This window comes from Hyperoodon ampullatus (genome assembly GCF_949752795.1).
Source record: "Hyperoodon ampullatus genome assembly, chromosome: 16".
Taxonomy (NCBI): domain Eukaryota; kingdom Metazoa; phylum Chordata; class Mammalia; order Artiodactyla; family Ziphiidae; genus Hyperoodon; species Hyperoodon ampullatus.
The window spans coordinates 18,166,289-18,187,132 of NC_136929.1; the positions used below are offsets into that span (position 1 = coordinate 18,166,289).

The 20,844-nt window shown below is 36.9% G+C and overlaps 1 protein-coding gene across 1 annotated transcript in view; it reads right to left on the reverse strand.

Annotated features, from left to right (window-relative positions):
• Nucleotides 1–20,844, reverse strand: part of GPC5 (glypican 5) — a gene marked incomplete at both ends in the record, with an annotated part of 1,327,667 nt that overhangs the window by 1,137,327 nt on the left and 169,496 nt on the right. The window lies entirely within an intron of this gene.

A 20,844-nucleotide genomic window follows, 5' to 3' on the forward strand; every position in this document is an offset into this window, starting at 1 on the left:
CATGGGTGGGATAATCCTTTGTTATGAGGACTGTTGTGTGCCTTGTGGGGTACTGAGCAGCATCCTTGGCCTCTACCCAGTAGACATCAATACAATTCCCAGCCCAGTCCAAACTGTGACAACCAAAAATATCTCCAGACATTGCCAAACACCTCCTGGGAGGCAAAATCACCCCCAGTTGAGATCCACGTGCCTAACCCATTTCTTTAAGGTTACTAGCACCAGCATGCATCCAGTTTCACAAGAAACTGAATATCATCCTGAATTCCTTCCATTCCTTTACTCTTCTGCTCCCTGTATGTGGAAGAGATAACCCTTCACCCTGGCTACTCTCCCAGTGCAAGCCTTTATTACCTCTTCTCAATTACAGCAGTCAACTAACTTGTCTTCCTACTTCCAAGCTCACTTTTTAACTTACCTTCTTTCTCCTGCCAGTGTGACCTTTCAAAAATGCAAATCTAATACTGTCATGACCTTGCTTAAACTGTTCAGTGACACCCCAGCATCTGTAGTGATGAATACAGGGGTATTATATATAGGGTACTATATGTTAATTATTATATTAATTGTTATATATGTTTATATATTACATATAATGTGTTTATATATTCATATATACATACATAATGTGTTTATATACAACCCTGAGTTCTTTCTTGCTAAGCTGTACTGCCACAGCTCCTTGGTTTGCTTTATATTACCTGCATCTAGCACTCTTTCTAGAATATTACAGGTACTCAATAAATATGTGTTGAATAAATAAATAAACTAAATTGCTATAGCAGGAAAGGCAAAGACTATGTCATCTTTGAGATTATCCAAAAATTAGCACAAAGAAGGGAGAGTTTGAGGCCAGGCATAGGTCAGTCATGGGTGGGAGAGCCAAACAGGGGTTTTGAAATTTCATCTGGGTCTTTACCAGATAATTGATATGGTTTCATAATATGGAGTTTCTCTGCTCTACATATTTTTGTTGTTTTTAAATATTTTTCCAAGACCTCACATTTATCTCTTACTAATCATTTCTTTGAAGAAAATCTCACTCTCTTCAACATATATTTCTCCTACACTAGTACATTTTGACAGTTAAGCAAGTATTAGGCCACAGTCTATTGTATATATCCATCCTTACTAGCAAATCTATACCTCACTATCATCGTTTACATTTCCATGATGTGTTATATTCTTGAACAGCATTTCTATTGGTGAATTGTTGCTTGCCATTTAATTTTAGGTGATACCATGCATGATGTCAATAAGGCTATTCCCCAAAATTACACGTACATCCACAGACAGCACATACAGTTAAAGCAGTAATGGAACATTAAATTCAGCTGTCGATTTTAGTGTCCTAATTATCCCGCACTGCCTCTATTACTGCTATTTCTGGGAGAAAAGAAAGACCATATTGCCTTTCAAATTGGTTAGTGAAAGTAGTGAGAGGTAATAAAGATGCTGAATTTTAAAGGGGCAGAATAAAGCATGGAGGCTGACTCCATGGAATGCATTTCTCAATTGACACAACAATCTCTAAAAGATATTTCAGGTATACAGAGGTCGCCTCAGTTGTGCTTTGCATTTATTTGGGCCACTAGGATATAATATGATACTGTGCTGTTTACTTAACAGACTTTATAATTCCTTTCCCCTGAAAAGAGAGATTCCTCTGGGAGTTGAATGCCAGACAATATTCTCTCCTGACAAACTAGCAGGCATCTCAATCAGGCAATAAACTCTATAATTTAAAAAACATTGTATCTTTAGCTGACAGGTATTTTTATGAGGATTTTTTTCTAAAGTCAAACATATTGCAATGTTTACTTATTTCTCTTTTAGAACTCATATTTAGTGATATTTTAAACAATATTTTGTATTCTACTTGATACACATAAAAACCAAAAAAATATTTTGTACTCCTCTTAGCAAAGTACACATTATGAAATCTACCTAGTTCAAAACATTTACTGGTTTTGATGTGTATCAATATTTTAAATGTCCTTAGGGATATGTACCTTTCATTGTTATTGTTCAACTCATTTTTGTTATAAAAAATGGATATGTTAGATTGAAAATCCCTTTCAACTATATATTCATGACAAGATACATACAGTTTCACTAACCATTACTTATGCATAACTCCATATATTTCCAGATTGCTCCAAATTGAATGGTCAAGATTGTTCATACATTTTAGAATGTTCTAGTATAAATATGTTTTCTAAGAATCGGCCTAGGAAGTAATAGTTACTGTATAAGCCATCTTGCTTTAAATTCTCAGAGCTGTTTTTCAGTTAATTAATGTTATGATTTTAAAAGAAAAAGAGAATGAATGAAAACTTTGACATCACACAATCTGAAATAATCTAAATCTATGTGTAAATATCACCACTTAGTTGATCACATACTCATTTGCGCCTGACACATGGAAAAGACCATCCATTCAGGCTGCCAGTCTCTATGAGTCAGTATTTATTAAATACCTTGAAGCAAAGGAAAATCAACAAGACTCATCTGGTGCCATCAACTGGATTTCAGTTCCACAAAGAGAAATATGTAAAGAAATCATTGTAAAGCTATGTTAAGGATTCAATTATAGACCTATAAGTACTGCATTGAGAATATAATTTTAAAAAAAGAGCAGTTGATTCCCTCTATGTAAATATGTATGAGGAAAAAGAATGTCAAAAACAGACCAAGCCCTCACTGGGTTTAAGCCTTAATATTGGGGTAAAAGCACACAAAAATGCAATAAAAAATAAAGAAAAAAGAACCCTGAAAATGTGAAGAGTCAGGCATTGTGCTAAGTTTATTACATAAAATATCATTTGCAATAATATTTTTTTCCAAAACATTATTTCACTGTCGAAAAAATTAAGAAATATAAACAAAACAGGAAAAATATTAAAATACTCAGAGTTCAAATAACAAGAGGCACTGTTGATCTAAAATATAACCTTCCCAATATTTTTATGTATTTTTTCATAGTTCATATTACATAAATATACTTGTGCCCAGTGATAGATTTCATGACTGATATATTATAAATATCTTTCTGCAACAATAAATCATCTACAAAATAATTTTAATATCTTAATATTATTCCACTACACAGATGTTCCAGTTTTTACTTAATCCCTTATTGAAGGATATTTATGAATTTTCCATTTTTTTTAAATTACAAGGATCTGTTCAATGAATATCACACAGTATCTTTAAGCACATGCCTACGTTCTTCAAGGCTGAATTTCTGGGTCAAAGTGCATGGACATTTTAAACAATATAAGCACATATCAGGTTTCCCTACAGAAAGGTAAAAATCAATTTTCACTGTGTGTGGCCAGAAATCTAACAACACTTAGCTTAGAAAGTGAATCTGCCCTGGTAAAACAACCAACTCAAAATCTTAGGGTGCCTGTAAAATCTCAGCAAGCTGGTAATGCCTTCTTAAATCACATCAGAAATGGATCCTTTTTTTTTTTTTTTTTTCACAGCATGTGGAATTTTCCCGGCCCGGGGCACGAACCCGTGTCCCCTGCAGCGGCAGGCGGACTCTCAAACACTGAGCCACCAAGGAAGCCCAGAAATGGATCCTTTTAACCTATGAAGCAGAGCAATGGCTACTGGAATTTAGGGGGGTGAGGATGAGGAGGAAGGAGGAAGTACAAAGGGACACAAGAAAACTTTGTAGCTTGTTTTTTTTTTCAGGGACATGTTCACTATCTTGAGGTTGATGATGACTTCACCTGTATATGCATTTGTCAAAACATATCGAATTGTACATTTAAAATAAATGCAGTTTATTATGTGTCGATTACACCTTTAAAGACTTTAAAATGTAGCATATGATATATGATGTAATTTAATTAACTGTAGATTATCTATGATGTTTTAACTTTGGAAATAGATGAGAACTATTTTAAAGAGTGTGAGAAGGAGATGGGGAGGGGAAAAGAAGAAAAGTGTTTTCAACACTGTTCCGGAAAAGGAGGATTTGACAAATATGAACAGTACTGTGTAGAAATCCCCTTTCAGTTGACCAGGAAACTACAACAGATTGATGGACATACAACTTAAAGCTGTGTTTCTCTGCTTAATGACAGGAATAACCTTGATAAGCTTATTAACAGATTCTGGAGGCAAGACCTCCTAACTCAGAAACACTGGTGTAGGAAAGGCACCTGTTTTCTCTCTAGTTCCCAAGTGTCTTAAGAAACCTCCAAATCGCTTTACTTTAACTCACTGTCCAACAAGCAACCTTCTTTTCCATAACTCCGACCTCTGAGAAGGCAACTTCCCACCTGTGACCAGGAGAGTGTGACATTTGAAAACACATGTTTAGAATTCCATAATTAATATAATACACTCATTTTATAAATCAGTTGCTCAAAAGTGTGACACCCAACTGATTGCTTCTGAAGAAACTAATAAAGGTGTGTGCTTAAACATGCAAATTAAAGAATCAAATCTCAGACAGTCAGTGAAACACCAAAATTTAATCATCCTCCAAGACTCTTGCCTGCCCTATCTGAATTACAATATCTACACTGACAAGTTTTCCAAGTGGATAGTTTAAAAATATACAAATTGTTTTAAAAGTTGAAATGTCCAAAGTACACATATAGTTAAAGTCAGGGTGTTTGGTGGAGCTATCAGGGAAGGGTGGTGCTGAAAAACCAGTGTGGAGTCCAGGATTCACTACAATAGTATCGAAACAGCTATCAGATATGCTTTCATTCCAAATGAGAAAAGACTGAATGTATCATTTTTTTTTTTTTTTTTTTTTTTTTTTTTTTGGTGGTACGCGGGCCTCTCACTGTTGTGGCCTCTCCCGTTGCGGAGCACAGGCTCCGGATGCGCAGGCTCAGCAGCCATGGCTCACGGGCCCAGCCACTCCGCGGCATATGGGATCCTCCCAGACCGGGGCACGAACCCGTATCCCCTGCATCGGCAGGCGGACTCTCAACCACTGCGCCACCAGGGAGGCCCTGAATGTATCATTTAATGAGAAAAAAGGGTGTCCATAATTTGAGAAGCCGAATCACTCTTTGGCCACTTCTGCACAAGTTTTGAAGCCACGTACATTCTTTTGGGTATTTATATTTACCTAGTGCTATGCTAAAAATCATAACTGTTGGATAAAATTCTTTTTATAACCTTTATATATGAAGGCAGCCAGCAAACTAATAATGCACTCATAAAATTCTTGTCCCTGTAAATCACTACCGAGAACTCAGCCTGACATTTGAATTACTTGAATTTATTTCAGTGACTTAACGAAATATTCAGCAATGTTAGAAATATACCTGATATTAATGACTTTGAAGAGAAAATCTTTGCTGCAAATTTCTAGGTAGAAGGCATCAACTTAAACAGAAGCTTTTTTCAATTTTATCATGGAATTTTATAATTTAATTAAAATTAGGAAAACTTTTTTCCAGTGTAGAGCATACAGCTTTCCACCTTCTATGTTAAATAACTTACGACGGACCTAGAGTTTGTTTACAGAGTGAAGTAAGTCAGAAAGAGAAAAACAAATACCATATGCTAACACATATATATGGAATCTAAAAAAAAAAGGTTCTGAAGAACCTAGGGGCAGGACAGGAATAAAGATGCAGACATAGAGAATGGACTTGAGGACACAGGGAGGGGGAAGGGTAAGCTGGGACAAAGAGAGTGAGTGGCATTGACATATATACACTACCAAATGTAAAACAGATAGATAGTGGGAAGCAGCCACATAGCACAGGGGGATTAGCTCAGTGCTTTGTGACCACCTAGAGGGGTGGGAGGGAGACGAAAAAGGGAGGGTATATGGGGAAATATGTGTACATATAGTTGATTCACTTTGTTACACAGCAGAAACTAACACACAATTGTAAAGCAATTATACTCCAATAAAGATGTTTAAAAAATAGCTTATGAGAATTTTATGTCACTGGAATTCATAGTTCTTTTTCTATCTGCTTTCTCTGGAGTCTCATATGGAGTAGTCAGAGAGAAGTAGGAATATCTGCCTCCACTTTCAGATTAAATTAAAATTGTTTTATTGGTGTTACTTAAGTGAAGTTTGAAAACAAAATATCTTCATTATACTTTATATTCAGCAGGCAAATTTGTTTTTCTTTCACACTTTTATCATCTTGATGTGTACTGTTTTAATTCTTTTGGTTGTTTTCCTATGTAAAAGAACAAATGAAAATAGATGGGAAAGCAAGTTGAATGGAATGATGTTCATGGTATATAGTCAAGAAAAAAGAGTATGCTTTGAAAGAGTATGGTTTCTGGAAAAAGTCCATTTCCAAACGTTACACACTGCATGACTGCATTTAACATTCTTAAAAGGACAAAACTGTAAAGATGGAGAATAGACCGGTGCTTGGGTACAGGGACTCAGGTGGGGAGATGAGTGCACCTAGAAGGGACAGCAAAAGGGAGCTCCCTTAGGGTAATGGAGCAGTGGTGGTGGTTATACAAACCTAAACATGTAACGAAGCTGCACAAAACTACACACACACACACACACAAACACACACATAAACATACATGAGTACATGATGAAAACTGAATATGGTCTATAGTCCAGTTAATAGTATTGTTCCAATGTCGATTCTCTGGTTTGGCTATCACACTGCAGTATGTGGAGTGTCACCTTTGAAGGAAGCTTGGTGGATGGTTGAAGAGCCTCTTTGTACTAGTCCAGTGAGTCTATAATTATTTCAAAATAAGAAGTTTCTTAAAAAGCTATGCAACTGACCAGTCCCTCCCATCAAGCCTCTTAGATAGCCTCATCCACCAGAGGGCAGACAGCAGAAGCAAGAAGAACTACAATCCCACAGCCTGTAAAACGAAAACCACATTCACAGAAAGACAGACAAGATGAAAAGGTAGAGGGCTTTGTACCAGATGAAGGAACAAGATAAAACCCCAGAAAAACAACTAAATGAAGTGGACATAGGCAACCTTCCAGAAAAAGAATTCAGAATGATAGTGAAGATGATCCAGGACCTCGGAAAAAGAATGGAGGCAAAGATCGAGAAGATGCAAGAAATGTTTAACAAACACCTAGAAGAATTAAAGAACAAACAAACAGAGAACAATACAGTAACTGAAATGAAAACTACACTAGAAGGAATCAATAGCAGAATAACTGAGGCAGAAGAACGGATAAGTGACCTGGAAGACAGGATGGTGGAATTCACTGCTGTGGAACAGAATAAAGAAAAAAGAATGAAAAGAAATGAAGACAGCCTAAGAGACCTCTGGAACAACACTAAACTCAAAAACACTCTCATTATAGGGGTCCCAGAAGGAGAAGAGAGAGAGAAAGGACCAGAGAAAATACTTGAAGAGATTATACTTGAAAACTTCCCTAACATGGGAAAGGAAATAGCCACCCAAGTCCAGGAAGCGCAGCAAGTCCCATACAGGATACACCCAAGGAGAAACATGCCAAGACACATGGTAATCAAATTGGCAAAAATTAAAAACAAAGAAAAATTATTGAAAGCAGCAAGGGAAGAATGACAAATAACACACAAGGGAACTCCCATAAGGTTAACAGCTAATTTCCCAGCAGAAACTCTACAAGCCAAAAGGGAGGGGCACGATATACTTAAAGTGATGAAAGGGAAGAACCTACAACCAAGATTACTCTACCCAGCAAGGTTCTCATTCAGATTCGATGGAGAAATCAAAGCTTTATAGACAAGCAAAAGCTAAGAGAATTCAGCACCACCAAACCACCTCTACAACAAATGCTAAAGGAACTTCTCTAAGTGGGAAACACAAGAGAAGAAAAAGACCTACAAAAACAAACCCAAACCAATTAAGAAAATGGTCATAGGAACATACATATCGATAATTACCTTAAACGTGAATGGATTAAATGTTCCAACCAAAAGACAAAGGCTTGCTGAATGGATAGAAAAACAAGACCCATATATATGCTGTCTACAAGAGGCCTACTTCAGACCTAGGGACACATACAGACTGAAAGTGAGGGGATGGAAAAAGATATTCCATGCAAATGGAAATCAAAAGAAAGCTGGACTAGCTATACTCACGTCAGATAAAATAGACTTTAAAATAAAGAATGTTACAAGAGACAACAAAGGACACTACATAATGATCAAGGGATCAATCCAAGAAGAAGATATAACAATTATAAATATATATGCACCCAACATAGGAGCACATCAATATATAAGGCAACTACTAACAGCTATAAAAGAGGAAATCGACAGGTACACAATAATAGTGGAGGACTTTAACACCTCACACCAATGGACAGATCATACACAATGAAAATAAATAAGGAAACATAAGCTTTAAATGACACAATAGACCAAGATAGATTTAATTGATATTTATAGGACATTCCATTGAAAAACAGCAGATTACACTTTCTTCTCAAGTGCACACAGAACATTCTCCAGGATAGATCACATCTTGGGTCACAAATCAAGCCTCAGTAAATTTAAGAAAATTGAAATCATATCAAGCATCTTTTCGGACCACAACGCTATGAGATTAGAAATGAAATACAGGGAAAAAACGTAAAAAACAGAAACACATGGAGGCTAAACAATACGTTACTAAATAACCAAGAGATCACTGAGGAAATCAAAGAGGAAATCAAAAAATACCTAAAGACAAATGACAATGAAAACACAACAATCCAAAACCTATGGGATGCAGCAAAAGCAGTTCTAAGAGGGAAGTTTATAGCTATACAAGCCTACTTCAAGAAACAAGAAAAATCTCAAGTAAACAATCTAACCTTACACCTAAAGGAACTAGCGAAAGAAGAACAAACAAAAGCCAAAGCTAGCAGAAGGAAAGAAATCATAAAGATCAGAGCAGAAATAAATGAAATAGAAACAAAGAAAACAATACCAAATATCAATCAAACTAAAAGCTGGTTCTTTGAGAAGATAAACAAAATTGATAGAGAGAGAGGACTCAAATCAATAAAATTAAAAATGAGAAAGGAGAAGTTACAACAGACACCGCAGAAATACACGGCATCCTAATAGACTACTAAAAGCAACTCTATGCCAATAAAATGGACAACCTGGTAGAAATGGACGAATTCTTAGAAAGGTATAACCTTCCATGACTGAACCAGGAAGAAACACAGAATATGAACAGATGAATCACAAGTAATGAAATTGAAACTGTGATTAAAAATCTTCCAAAAAACAAAAGTCCAGGACCAGATGGCTTCGCAGGCGAATTCTATCAAACATTTAGAGAAGAGGTAACACCCATCCTTCTCAAACTCTTCCAAAAAATTGCAGAGGAAGGAACACTCCCAAACTCATTCTATGAGGCCACAATCACCCTGAGACCAAAACCAGAAAACGATACTACAAAAAAAGAAAATTACAGACCAATATCACTGATGAATATAGATGCAAAAATCCTCAACAAAATAGTAGCAAACAGAATCCAACAACACATTAAAAGGATCACACAGCACGATCAAGTGGGATTTATCCCAGGGATGCAAGGATTCTTCAATATACTCAAATCAATCAATGTGATACACCATATTAACAAATTGAAGAATAAAAACCATATGATCATCTCAATAGATGCAGAAAAAGCTTTCAACAAAATTCAACACCATTTATGATAAAAACTCTCCAGAAAGTGGGTATACAAGGAACCTACCTCCACATAATAAAGGCCATATACGACAAACCCACAGCAAACATCATTCTCAATGGTGAAAAACAGAAAGCATTTCCTCGAAGATCAGGAATGAGACAAGGATGTCCACTCTCACCACTATTACTCAACATAGCTTTGGAAGTCCTAGCCATGGTAATCAGAGAACAAAAAGAAATACAAACTGGAAAAGAAGAAGTAAAACTCTCACTGTTTGCAGATGACATGATACTATAGATAGAGAATCCTAAAAATGCCACCAGAAAACTACTAGAGCTAATCAATGAATCTGGTAAAGTTGCAGGATACAAAATTAATGCACAGAAATCTCTGGCATTCTTATACACTAATGAAGAAAAATCTGAAAGAGAAATTATGGAAACACTCTCATTTACCATTGCAACAAAAAGAATAAAATACCTAGGAATAAACCTACCTAGGGAGACAAAAGGCCTGTATGCAGAAAACTATAAGACACTGATGAAAGAAATTAAAGATGATACCAACAGATGGAAAGATATAACATGTTCTTGGATTGGAAGAATCAATATTGTGAAAATGACTATACTACCCAAAGCAATCTACAGATTCAGTGCAATCCCTACCAAATTACCAATGGCATTTTTTACGGAACTAGAACAAATCATCTTAAAATTTGTATGGAGACAAAAAAGACCCTGAATAGCCAAAGCAGTCTTGAAGGAAAAAAACGGAGCTGGAGGAATCAGACTCCCTGACTTCAGACTATAGTACAAAGCTACAGTAATCAAGACAATACGGTACTGGCACAAAAACAGAAACATAGATCAATGGAACAATATAGAAAGCCCAGAGAAAAATCCACGCATCTATGGTCAACTAATCTATGACAAAGGAGGCAAAGGTATACAATGGAGAAAAGACAGTCTCTTCAATAAGTGGTGCTGGGGAAACCGGACAGCTACATGTAAAAAATGAAATTAGAACACTCCCTAACACCATACACAAAAAATAAACTCAAAATGGATTCGAGACCTAAATGTAAGACCAGACACTATTAAACTTTTAGAGGAAAACATAGGAAGAACACTCTTTGACATAAATCACAGCAAGATCGTTTTTGATCCACCTCCTACAGTAATGGAAATAAAAACAAAAATAAACAAATGGGATCTAAAGAAACTTCAAAGCTTTTGCACAGCAAAGGAAACCATAAACAAGACAACCCTCAGAATGGGAGAAAATATTTGCAAACAAATCAACAAAGGATTAACCTCCAAAATATATAAACAGCTCATGCAGCTCAATATTAAAGAAACAAACAATCCAATCCAAAAATGGACAGAAGACCTAAATAGACATTTCTCCAAAGAAGACATACAGATGGCCAAGAAGCACATGAAAAGCTGCTCAACATCACTAATTATTAGAGAAATGCAAATCAAAACTACAATGAGGTATCACTTCACACCAGTTAGAATGGGCATCATCAGAAAATCTACAACCAACAAATGCTGGAGAGGGTGTGGAGAAAAGGGAACCCTCTTGCACTGTTGGTGGGAATGTATATTGATACAGCCACTATGGAGAAGAGTATGGAGGTTCCTTAAACAACTACAAATAGAACTACCATATGACCCAGCAATCCCACTACTGGGCATATACCCAGAGAAAACCATAATTCAAAAAGACACACGCACCCCAATGTTCATTGAAGCACTATTTACAATAGCCAGGTCATGGAAGCAACCTAAATACCCATACACAGACGAATGGATAAAGAAGTTGTGGTACATATATACAATGGAATATTAGCCCTAAAAAGGAACAAAACTGAGTCATTTGTTGAGACGTGGATGGACCTAGAGACTGTCATACAGAGTGAAGTAAGTCAGAAAGAGAAAAACAAATATCATATATAAACGCATGTATGTGGAACCTAGAAAAATGGTACAGATGAACCGGTTTGCAGAGCAGAAGTTGAGACACAGATGTAGAGAACAAATGTATGGACACCAAGGAGGGAAAACCGCAGTGGAGTGGGGATGGTGGTGTACTGAATTGGGTGATTGGGACTGACATGTATACACTGATGTGTATGAAATTGATGACTAATAAGAACCTGCAGTATAAAAAACAAACAAAAAAAACAACTAATACTAAACTTTCTTTGGGTTATTTGTATGGAAATATGTTAATATAAATGTTTCAGACATTACATGAAATTTCTAAAAATCTTATATGTTCTGGTATAATGTTATAAGTCATAATTCTAGTTATTACTTTAAAATGAATATCTCAGAAATAACTAGATTTCCTTGTCAATTGCATTATTATGAACTTTCATCAAATCTTTAACCGTGGTCATTTTTAAGTCTTTTGTCATTTACAGACAGTTCTGGGTGTACTCTGATGTTTTTGCAAAAATGTTCCTATTAAAGGGTTTTCAAGGAATTCATGGAAAAGACTCTGACAAGTACAGGTTTCTGGTAACTGACTATACTGCTGAACTGAATGAATAAGGATTTTCAGAACTCTAATGGAAAACTGATGAATTCATAAAAGTGCTAACAAAAGATCCAGATGAAAAAAAAATTAATTACATGGGACTCAGTGAACTGATGAGGATGATTATAATTTTTGTGACTTTCTGTTTGAATAAAAAAAAATCCCACAAGGACTCAGGGGCAAAAAATATACAAATCAATTTTCACTGCAAAGTAAAGGAGCTGTTACAGTGGAGGATTACTGGACTGAATGTCAACATTATGACAGTATGAGTGTGTTTCGTGTTTGGTAATTGCAATCATTGTTGCTTTTGTTGTGGTCACCCATTTACAATGCTTGGTGTCAGTTTATTTATCTCTTGTAAAAATAAAATACAGTGTGTATGTGTGTGAAAAAGAAGAAAAAGCTATGCAATTTATAAACCTGACTACAGTCATCAGTAGCAATAAAATGAAGTTTCCGGTGACTTGTTACTCCCTGACAAAATTCCACCAAATTTGGATGATATGTTTGGGATAATTCAAAGAAAAAAGCCAAGTGGAACACACTAAAATTCACTTGAGAGGGCACTGGGGTGGGGTGAGGGCCCATAAACGGGTTCTGTAGTCATGCTCCAACATGCCAAAACTCAGGTAAGCAAAAGGACTCTGTGGCTGCCAGTCAGCATAAATGTGCTCTGCATGATACACGCTGTGGAGAGAAGAACTCACCGTGATTCCAAATATAAGCCCCGACTACAGTCACATCACAGGGCAGTTTGCAGCATAATCAGAGTGAAGAGCACTGAGGATTCATCGGTTTTACTTCCACTAAGTAATATCAGGAAGGGGCAACTAGTAGTGAGGTAATAACAGCAACGGCTCAGCACTTCCCATAAACCGGGCATTCTCCTGAATGCAAGCTTGTTTTGTATTCATTAGGGCCCATGTGGTAGTCACAATTATTACCCCATTTTAAAGACATGGAACCAGTCTCAGCTGTGCAATATGGCATGTCCACTGATAAACAGTAGTACAGGACAGAGAGAGAGAGATGGCACTCACATAACCTTGCTCCAGAGATGCTACATTGTACTGAAACTCAAGTTCCAGGATGGTGGGAACCTGGAGAGATGAATTAATAGATGTTCAATAACTGTATGGAAAAATGATTGACGGTAATATACCTGTATGTGTGTTTTCTGTTAAGACATCTGGAAGGATATACAGCACAAAGTCAAGAGTGATTATTTCTGGATGCTAGCATTATAAAGAATTTAGGGTTTTTTTCTGTTACCTTGTATTTTGTACTTTTTTATAATAAACGTGTTATATTTATAAAATAAAATAATAAAAATGACTTGAACCTTAAGAGCCCTTCTGAACCACTCTCTGCCTCCAGAAAAAGCAGTTATATACATCCAAGAATAGAGGTGACCTTCTCATTGTTTCACATATAACAGAATGGCAATTTCTTTACTTTAGTTTTTTATTGTACTTAATTTGCTTCTCCACTAAGAAAAAAATACTATCTTAATGTAATTGAAGACAATATTATTTTGCTTTTTATGGTGAGAAAAATTGTGCCCTTCTTGTAATAAATCTCTACGTTCAACACATAGCACTTGTGTTTCAGAGCTCATGCCCGACATAAAATCACTTTGCAATAAATGTTGGATACATGAATGAAAAGGCTACAGGGAAGGATCCTGGACTCAAGAAAGCACTGCGCACACTAAGGTAACTTTCCATGTAGTATATCATCTTATCAAGAAGTTCAAAGGCAAGAGGATCACTGTTGAGTGAATCAAAAGTGAAGGAAAGCCCAACAGAGGAGGCTTCTTGAGCTGGATGGGTTCCAATGGTGAGTAAGCACCTTTCTGACTTCATGGTCACCACTGTTTTCAGAGAACAAGATTAAATGCCTTTGTTATGGCCTTACATTTGTCTGAGCGTAGGCCTCTTTAGTACATGGTTGTATAGTCCCTGATATAGTGTGATGGTTAGTTTCATGTGCAAGTTGACTGCGTCAAGGGGTGACCAGATATCTGGTTAAACACTATTTCCAGAAAAGATTAGCCTATGAATCAGTAGACTGAGTTAAGAAGATGGACCTCTTCATTGTGAGTAGACGTTATCCCACCTGCTGAGCCTGAACAGAACAATAAGGCAGAGGAAGGAAGACTTTGCTCTCTCTGCATGGTTGCTTGACCTGGAACATGTCTTCTCCTGCCCTCCAACTGCAAGTTACACCATCAGCTCGTTTGGTTTTCAGGCCTTTGGACTTGGCCTATAACTAACTATATCGCTGGCTCTCCTGGTTCTCCAGCTTGCAGACAGCAGAGCATGCAGTTTCTCAGCCTCCATAATCATGTAAACCAAGTCCATATACATTTACACACACACACACACACACACACACACACACACATCCATTCTATTGGTTCTGTTTCTCTGGAGAACTCTGACAAAAACAGTTAGGCAGGGTCCTCTATGAAGCAGATGCCAAGATACGATGACTTGCAAAGATCTTACTAGGAGTGTGCCCATGAGAGAAAATTGGGAGGGGTCCAGAAAACACTGGGAGAGCTTTCAGACCATGATGCAAGTCTTACCAGGAGTAAAGGAGGGAAGAGAAGGCTGGAGGGGGCACTGCCCCAGTGCCTTGAGGGCTAAGGAAGATTCAGCAAGGCAGTCAGGGCAGCCAGGGGTCAAAGTCAGTAGTCACAGGAGTCCCTCCCATGTGTCCTAGGAACAGGCCTGACTTAATTTCCCTTCCACACTCACTCATGCCTGATCCGGAGCAGCCCTGGGGGCATGGCCTCAACAGGATGTGGTTAAGGATGTCACAGCTTAGCACCTGTGCCCTTGGTCAGGTCAGATCCCTATAGCTGGAGATCTGTGAAGCCAATTCCCATGGCCACTACATATACAATACAAACCTATGAAATAATACATTTTAGGATAACTTTTGCTTTCAATAATGACATGAAACGTTAATTTTAATAAAAGGGGCAAACGTAGAATGTGTTCCTCTGCTATCAATGACAGGGCTAACCTACAGAGGCAGACTTTCTCCATGATGCACCAGCATCTTTCATGGATGATTTATATGGAGGTTTCTACTATATTTATTCCTGATATGTTTGCCAAATATATACCCTGCACAAACAGAGGGTAACCACTCATATATCACATGAATGAATGTCATAGGTAAATTTGAGCTACACACATACACACACACTCATTGTCCTATGTTCCTAAGTAGGCTACTTTTCTCATAAATATTTTCTTTCATTGCCTTGTTTGAACATCCTCTTAATTTTAATGGATAATAAGAATTTTGTGCATAAGTTATGAAAGTTTAAAATAGTATTTTCAGAATGTGATCCCTCATTTGAACTGCAAATGTCCCCTAATTCTTCTTCACTTTTACATCCACCTACCTGCTCTCACTTACAGACATGTACACATATTTTCATGAATTTTACACCTCTTTTTAGTCTGGTTTCAAATCACACGTCTATCCTTTCTCAAATACGTAAAGCGTATTGCCGTGTACAGTAAATTTGGGAGTCTTCATATGCGACACACTCTTTGACCACAGGATTTCTATCATCACAGGACTTGCACTCTCAAACTGACAACAAGCATGTTAGTTGATGTTGGAATTACTATTTTCCTGATAACCAGTCTTCAGGTCTGTTGACCCACTCTGCATTTACCTTTTTCTCTAGCCAGCCTATTAAGCACAACTCACTTACCCTCTTGCTTTTCTGTCACACCTGTCTTTAAAAAACCCTATCACTGAATCCATCCAATCATTGCTCTCCTCCCTTCCCATTCTCAAGTTATAGTACACTGCAAGGAGAAAAAAAATCACACAGCATGAGAACTGGCATGCTAAACATTCTGTCTTTTACCTCGGTGCAGTCTTCAATATCAAGCCCTCATGTTACTTAAGGGCCAACCAAGAGCTGCTTTTCATCTACAACCATTATTCCAACTCCCTTCCTGCCTCTGAAGAACCAGGACTTGCTCTTTTTGTCCCAGATTCAACAACCTACTCAGTCGCCTCCGACATTCCCAGGACCCACAATACATCAATCACTCCTCTGGACTTTATCTTCAATCAATGGCTCCCCTTTGTATGCATCTATATCCTTAGAATAAAACATGCTCAAAAGCGAAGCTCTTCCTATAACCTGACGTCCCCTCTAATTCCTCTTCCCTTGCCACTTTCACTCCGACTGCCATCTGGTTTTTCACTTCCATCCCTTTTCTCTCTGGTATCACCAACCACTTCCATATCACCAACCACTTCCATATCACCAAGCTCCATAGATGCTTGTCATATTTATCTTTATAGAACATTCTGCAGTGGCTGACCATGCTGATGACCACACCATCATTCTTGGAACGCTCCCTTCCTGGACTTGTGCATCATCTCTCCCTTCTCGTTCTCCTCATATGTCTCTAGTTAGTCCTTCTTGGTCTCTTCATGCGTCACTTTTCTCCTACTGATCCCAAGCCAGGTGTGTGTTGTATTATTTTTATCCTCCAGCATCACTGTATTTACACCCTTCCTTCTTCCTCCCCCCATGACCTATTTTTTTAACTTTAATTATTTATTCTGACAAACTTTATAATATTCCACACACCTGTAGTGGGAAGTAATTAAGACAGAGGGGCTAAGGAAAATGTGAGTCAAACTTCCTAAACTTAAAATATTGCCTCCTAAAATAAAACAAGGGAAAGTTTACAGCAGTTTTTTTGTAATATACTTGTTAATAGAAAGCATATAGAAAATACTGTTTGCATTCGTCTTTGATACAAGATGGACTCAAATTTAGTATTCCCTCAGATTTTTTTACCTTCTTGAATTATCATCTCATTTTTTTTATTTTTCAAGAAATAAAAGACCTCAAATTTAAGTCACTCATTATTTTTTTTGCTGAATCTCAGCTTACTTGTAGACTAATAATTCATCCTAAAAGTTGATATATCATTTTTCAGAAAAATTAAACTAAGGAAATAGAACATTTAGGTATAGATATTATTTTTTTTCATTTTTAAGACATTGTTTACTCTTAAAAATAATAGTCTCTGTTTACAAAAAGATTTTTAAACTCACTCATCAATTTAGGGTTCTACATTTAAGCCATCACTAACTAATTTAGAAATGTCAATTGTAAATCAAAAAAAAAAAAGAATAAAGCATTCTGGAAATAAATTGATAAGGGAAAGTACAAAGATTTAAAAATTAGAGGAACAGAGAAGACACTTCATATTTTGTTTATCTATCAGGCTAGTTCTGAAGTTAGAGAAACGAAGTTCCAGAAGTTGAGAGTTACACTACTGTCAGCCTGGCCCCTGGGTGAGAGTCCCCTCCCCATCCTTGCTGTGATCCATCTCAGCTTTGCTTTTTACTATGTCTAAAGGCAAATGAGATTGCTTCCAGTCCCTGGTATCTTCCTAACTTTTCCTCTTGTCATGAAGTATTCCTTTCTTTCTTTGCCTGTTGATTTATTGGAAAACTACAGTCTACTAAGGCAGAAGGTGATCCCATCCAATCAGCTGTCAGAAGATCAATCACAGGTAAAGAGGGGTACTGAGGAGAGAGGGAGATAGCTCTCCTAACAGAGGAGCTCTTGAAAAATAAGTCCAGCTCTTGCCCCAATGCAAGGTGTGCTCAGTCCTTCTTGGTCTCTGGAATACAAAATCCAATTTAGGGACCAAAACTAAGTAGGACATTTGGGGTCAAAATCGAGAGTAGCAAAGGTCTTCTGAGTTCTCTTTTCTGGCAAGTACTTTTTCTCACCACCTCCATTCCATCATCATCTCAGCAGTGAGGTCTTGGATCATGGTGTTCCAATATTCTTCCATTTACATCAGTGTTTCCTGGCCCTTTTCTAGCCTTTTCTCCTGTTCTGGGCTATTTTTCATGCTGTTGTAGCTTTTCTTGAACTCCACCACCAGTTCTTACTCGTTCTAGAATTATAAACTCAGGTGGCTGCCACATCCTTCCATCCTGCATGATTGTACAGCCCTTGTCCACAGTCACCAGGCACAATAAAAGGAAAGTTCCACTGTCCCTTGAGAATTTCTTCTTTCATAAAACATTTAATCTTTTAAGGTCATCCATTCACACTTAATAGGTAAATCTCCAGGCTCAAGCATGGATTTATCCCTCATTCTTTTAGAGAAAGATATTTAAACATGAACCTAGATTACATTATACATACACTCTGTGAAAAGCACAACTTTCTTACTTCCAAATCCAATTTTAACAAACTTTCTCAATCTCTGATATTCTCCTACATCCCCAGGTACGCAGAAAGAGGTAAGAGAATTTCCTACACTGTAACTCTCCCTTTACCCTGCCCATACACACCTCATCTTTTCCACAACATATGCAAGATGTGGTTTTTTGATTTCTACTAAGGTGTCAAACCTACTTGAATAATTAACCCCAGCAATTTAAATTAATGAATAAGTCATTGATAAAAGGCACAGTCGTTAATTAAAAAAGAAATCTTTTCAATCGAATTTTAGCAGCAAAACATGACACTGGGAGATATACTTGGTACACCATCGGAGATCATCTTACCACGACCCACACATTTCTATTTATCTATGCTATACTCATGAGTATAAAATGCCACTATGTGTTTACTATAATCACAGAAGAAAAAGAATTATTTCATGGCAATCTGAATTTGATTTAAAAGGATACACACACACATATAAGTATCTGTATATATGTATACATACACAAATACATATACATACATACATAGTGTATATACAGTGTATACATATACATAAGTATATACACAGATAATATATATCTATGTTTTCAATGAAAATAGAACTTCCATTTTACAAGCTTTGTAAGTCATATACTTAATTGAACACATATTTGACACAGTCATCATATGAAATGATAAAACAATAGTACCATTTCTATTAAAATCAGAGAGAAGGTAAAGATACTTATAAATAGCACGATCATTCACATTGTAAGTGCTGCACAATGCAATTAAAAAACAAGAATAAAACAGAAGGATAAACATTGGCAAAATTGAAAAAATGATTATTTTAAGGTACATTATTGTGTAGTTTGAAAATCCCAAACACCTAAAAAATACAGAATCTCTAATACTGTTAAATGTAAATATAAGCGAATCGTATAAATCTAACAGTAACAACAACCAAAAAAGGAAATAAGAATGTGCAGAAACTATAATAAAGAAAATTATAAAATTACTGAGGGAGATAAAGGAGACTCACATAAATGCAGAGACATCACCTTCTTCTTGAATAGGAAGACTCTACATTGTAAAGATGTCAGTTTCTTCCCTAAATGAAATCTGTAAATTCAATACAATCCCAGGGGGGTGGAAAATATGAAATTGACATGGTAATTCTAAAGTTTATCTGCAAATATAAACCTCTGAATACCTGGCATCAATGCATCAGTGTAGGGGGAAAAAGGCAATTCAGTAAGTGCCACTGGGAAACTAGTTACTATCTTGGAAAATACAAAGCTGAAACTCTACCCCACAGTCTTCACTACAATACATCCCAGATAATACATATAAATAAGCATAATACAATTATATAATAAAGGTATTAAAGCAAATATTCAGTGGTATTTTAATTGCCAGAAAAAAAATAGATAGCATAAAGAAAAATATTGATTGGGCATACTTGTTAAGCAACAGGTGGATGTTTAAATAAAATAAGATGTATCAGTGAAATGTATTATCAAACTGATATTTAAAGTAGTGGTGCATGGATATTTACATTAACTTGAACAAATATTTAGGATGACAGGTGTAAGTAGGCAGAGACAGATATCTGGAGAGATATACATCAAAGGTCAATACGGGTTACCTCTGAATTGTGTAATTATATACAATTTGCATTTTCATTTTTATACTTCTATTGCTGCAAGTTTCTACATGGGTTTATATTAGGCTTATATACAAAAGAAAAAAAGACTTTTCTTTCTTTCCTCCAAAATTAAGAGTTGGGGTCCAAGTCTGGATTTCTCCCATTAGTGGGTATGTCAACTCTGGGCAAGCCACTTCCCTGTGTCTCAATATATTCATCTTTCAATCTAACCTAAAGTCTTGCTCAACTCTAAAATTCTAACTTCAGGGAGTAGCATCATATGCACACAAAGGGATGAAAAACAAACTACACTCTCTGCAACAAAATTGCATGGTGAAATGAGGGAGAACCAGTAGTTAAGGAGTGTAAATTCTTGCAGCGGTTGTTGAGGGAAATGTTGGTGCCTCGAGGATGGGAAAGCGGCAAGACAGGTGTTGTGACCAAATCATTCTCTGTCTCTCCAGCCTAATCATATGCATCTGTTAAATAGAACATTCTTCGGGCTTCCCTGGTGGCGCAGTGGTTGAGAGTCTGCCTGCCGATGCAGGGGACACAGGTTCGTGCCCCGGTCTGGGAAGATCCCACATGCCGCGGAGCGGCTGGGCCCGTGAGCCATGGCCATTGAGCCTGCGCGTCTGGAGCCTGTGCTCCGCAATGGGAGAGGCCACAACAGTGAGAGGCCCGCGTACCGCAAAAAAAAAAAAAAAAAAAAAAAAAATAGAACATTCTTCTTAACAGTGCAATCTACCCCTCTGCTACTCTTCAACATTAGTTAAGCCCTATAATTGCTCACATAATTGGTAAT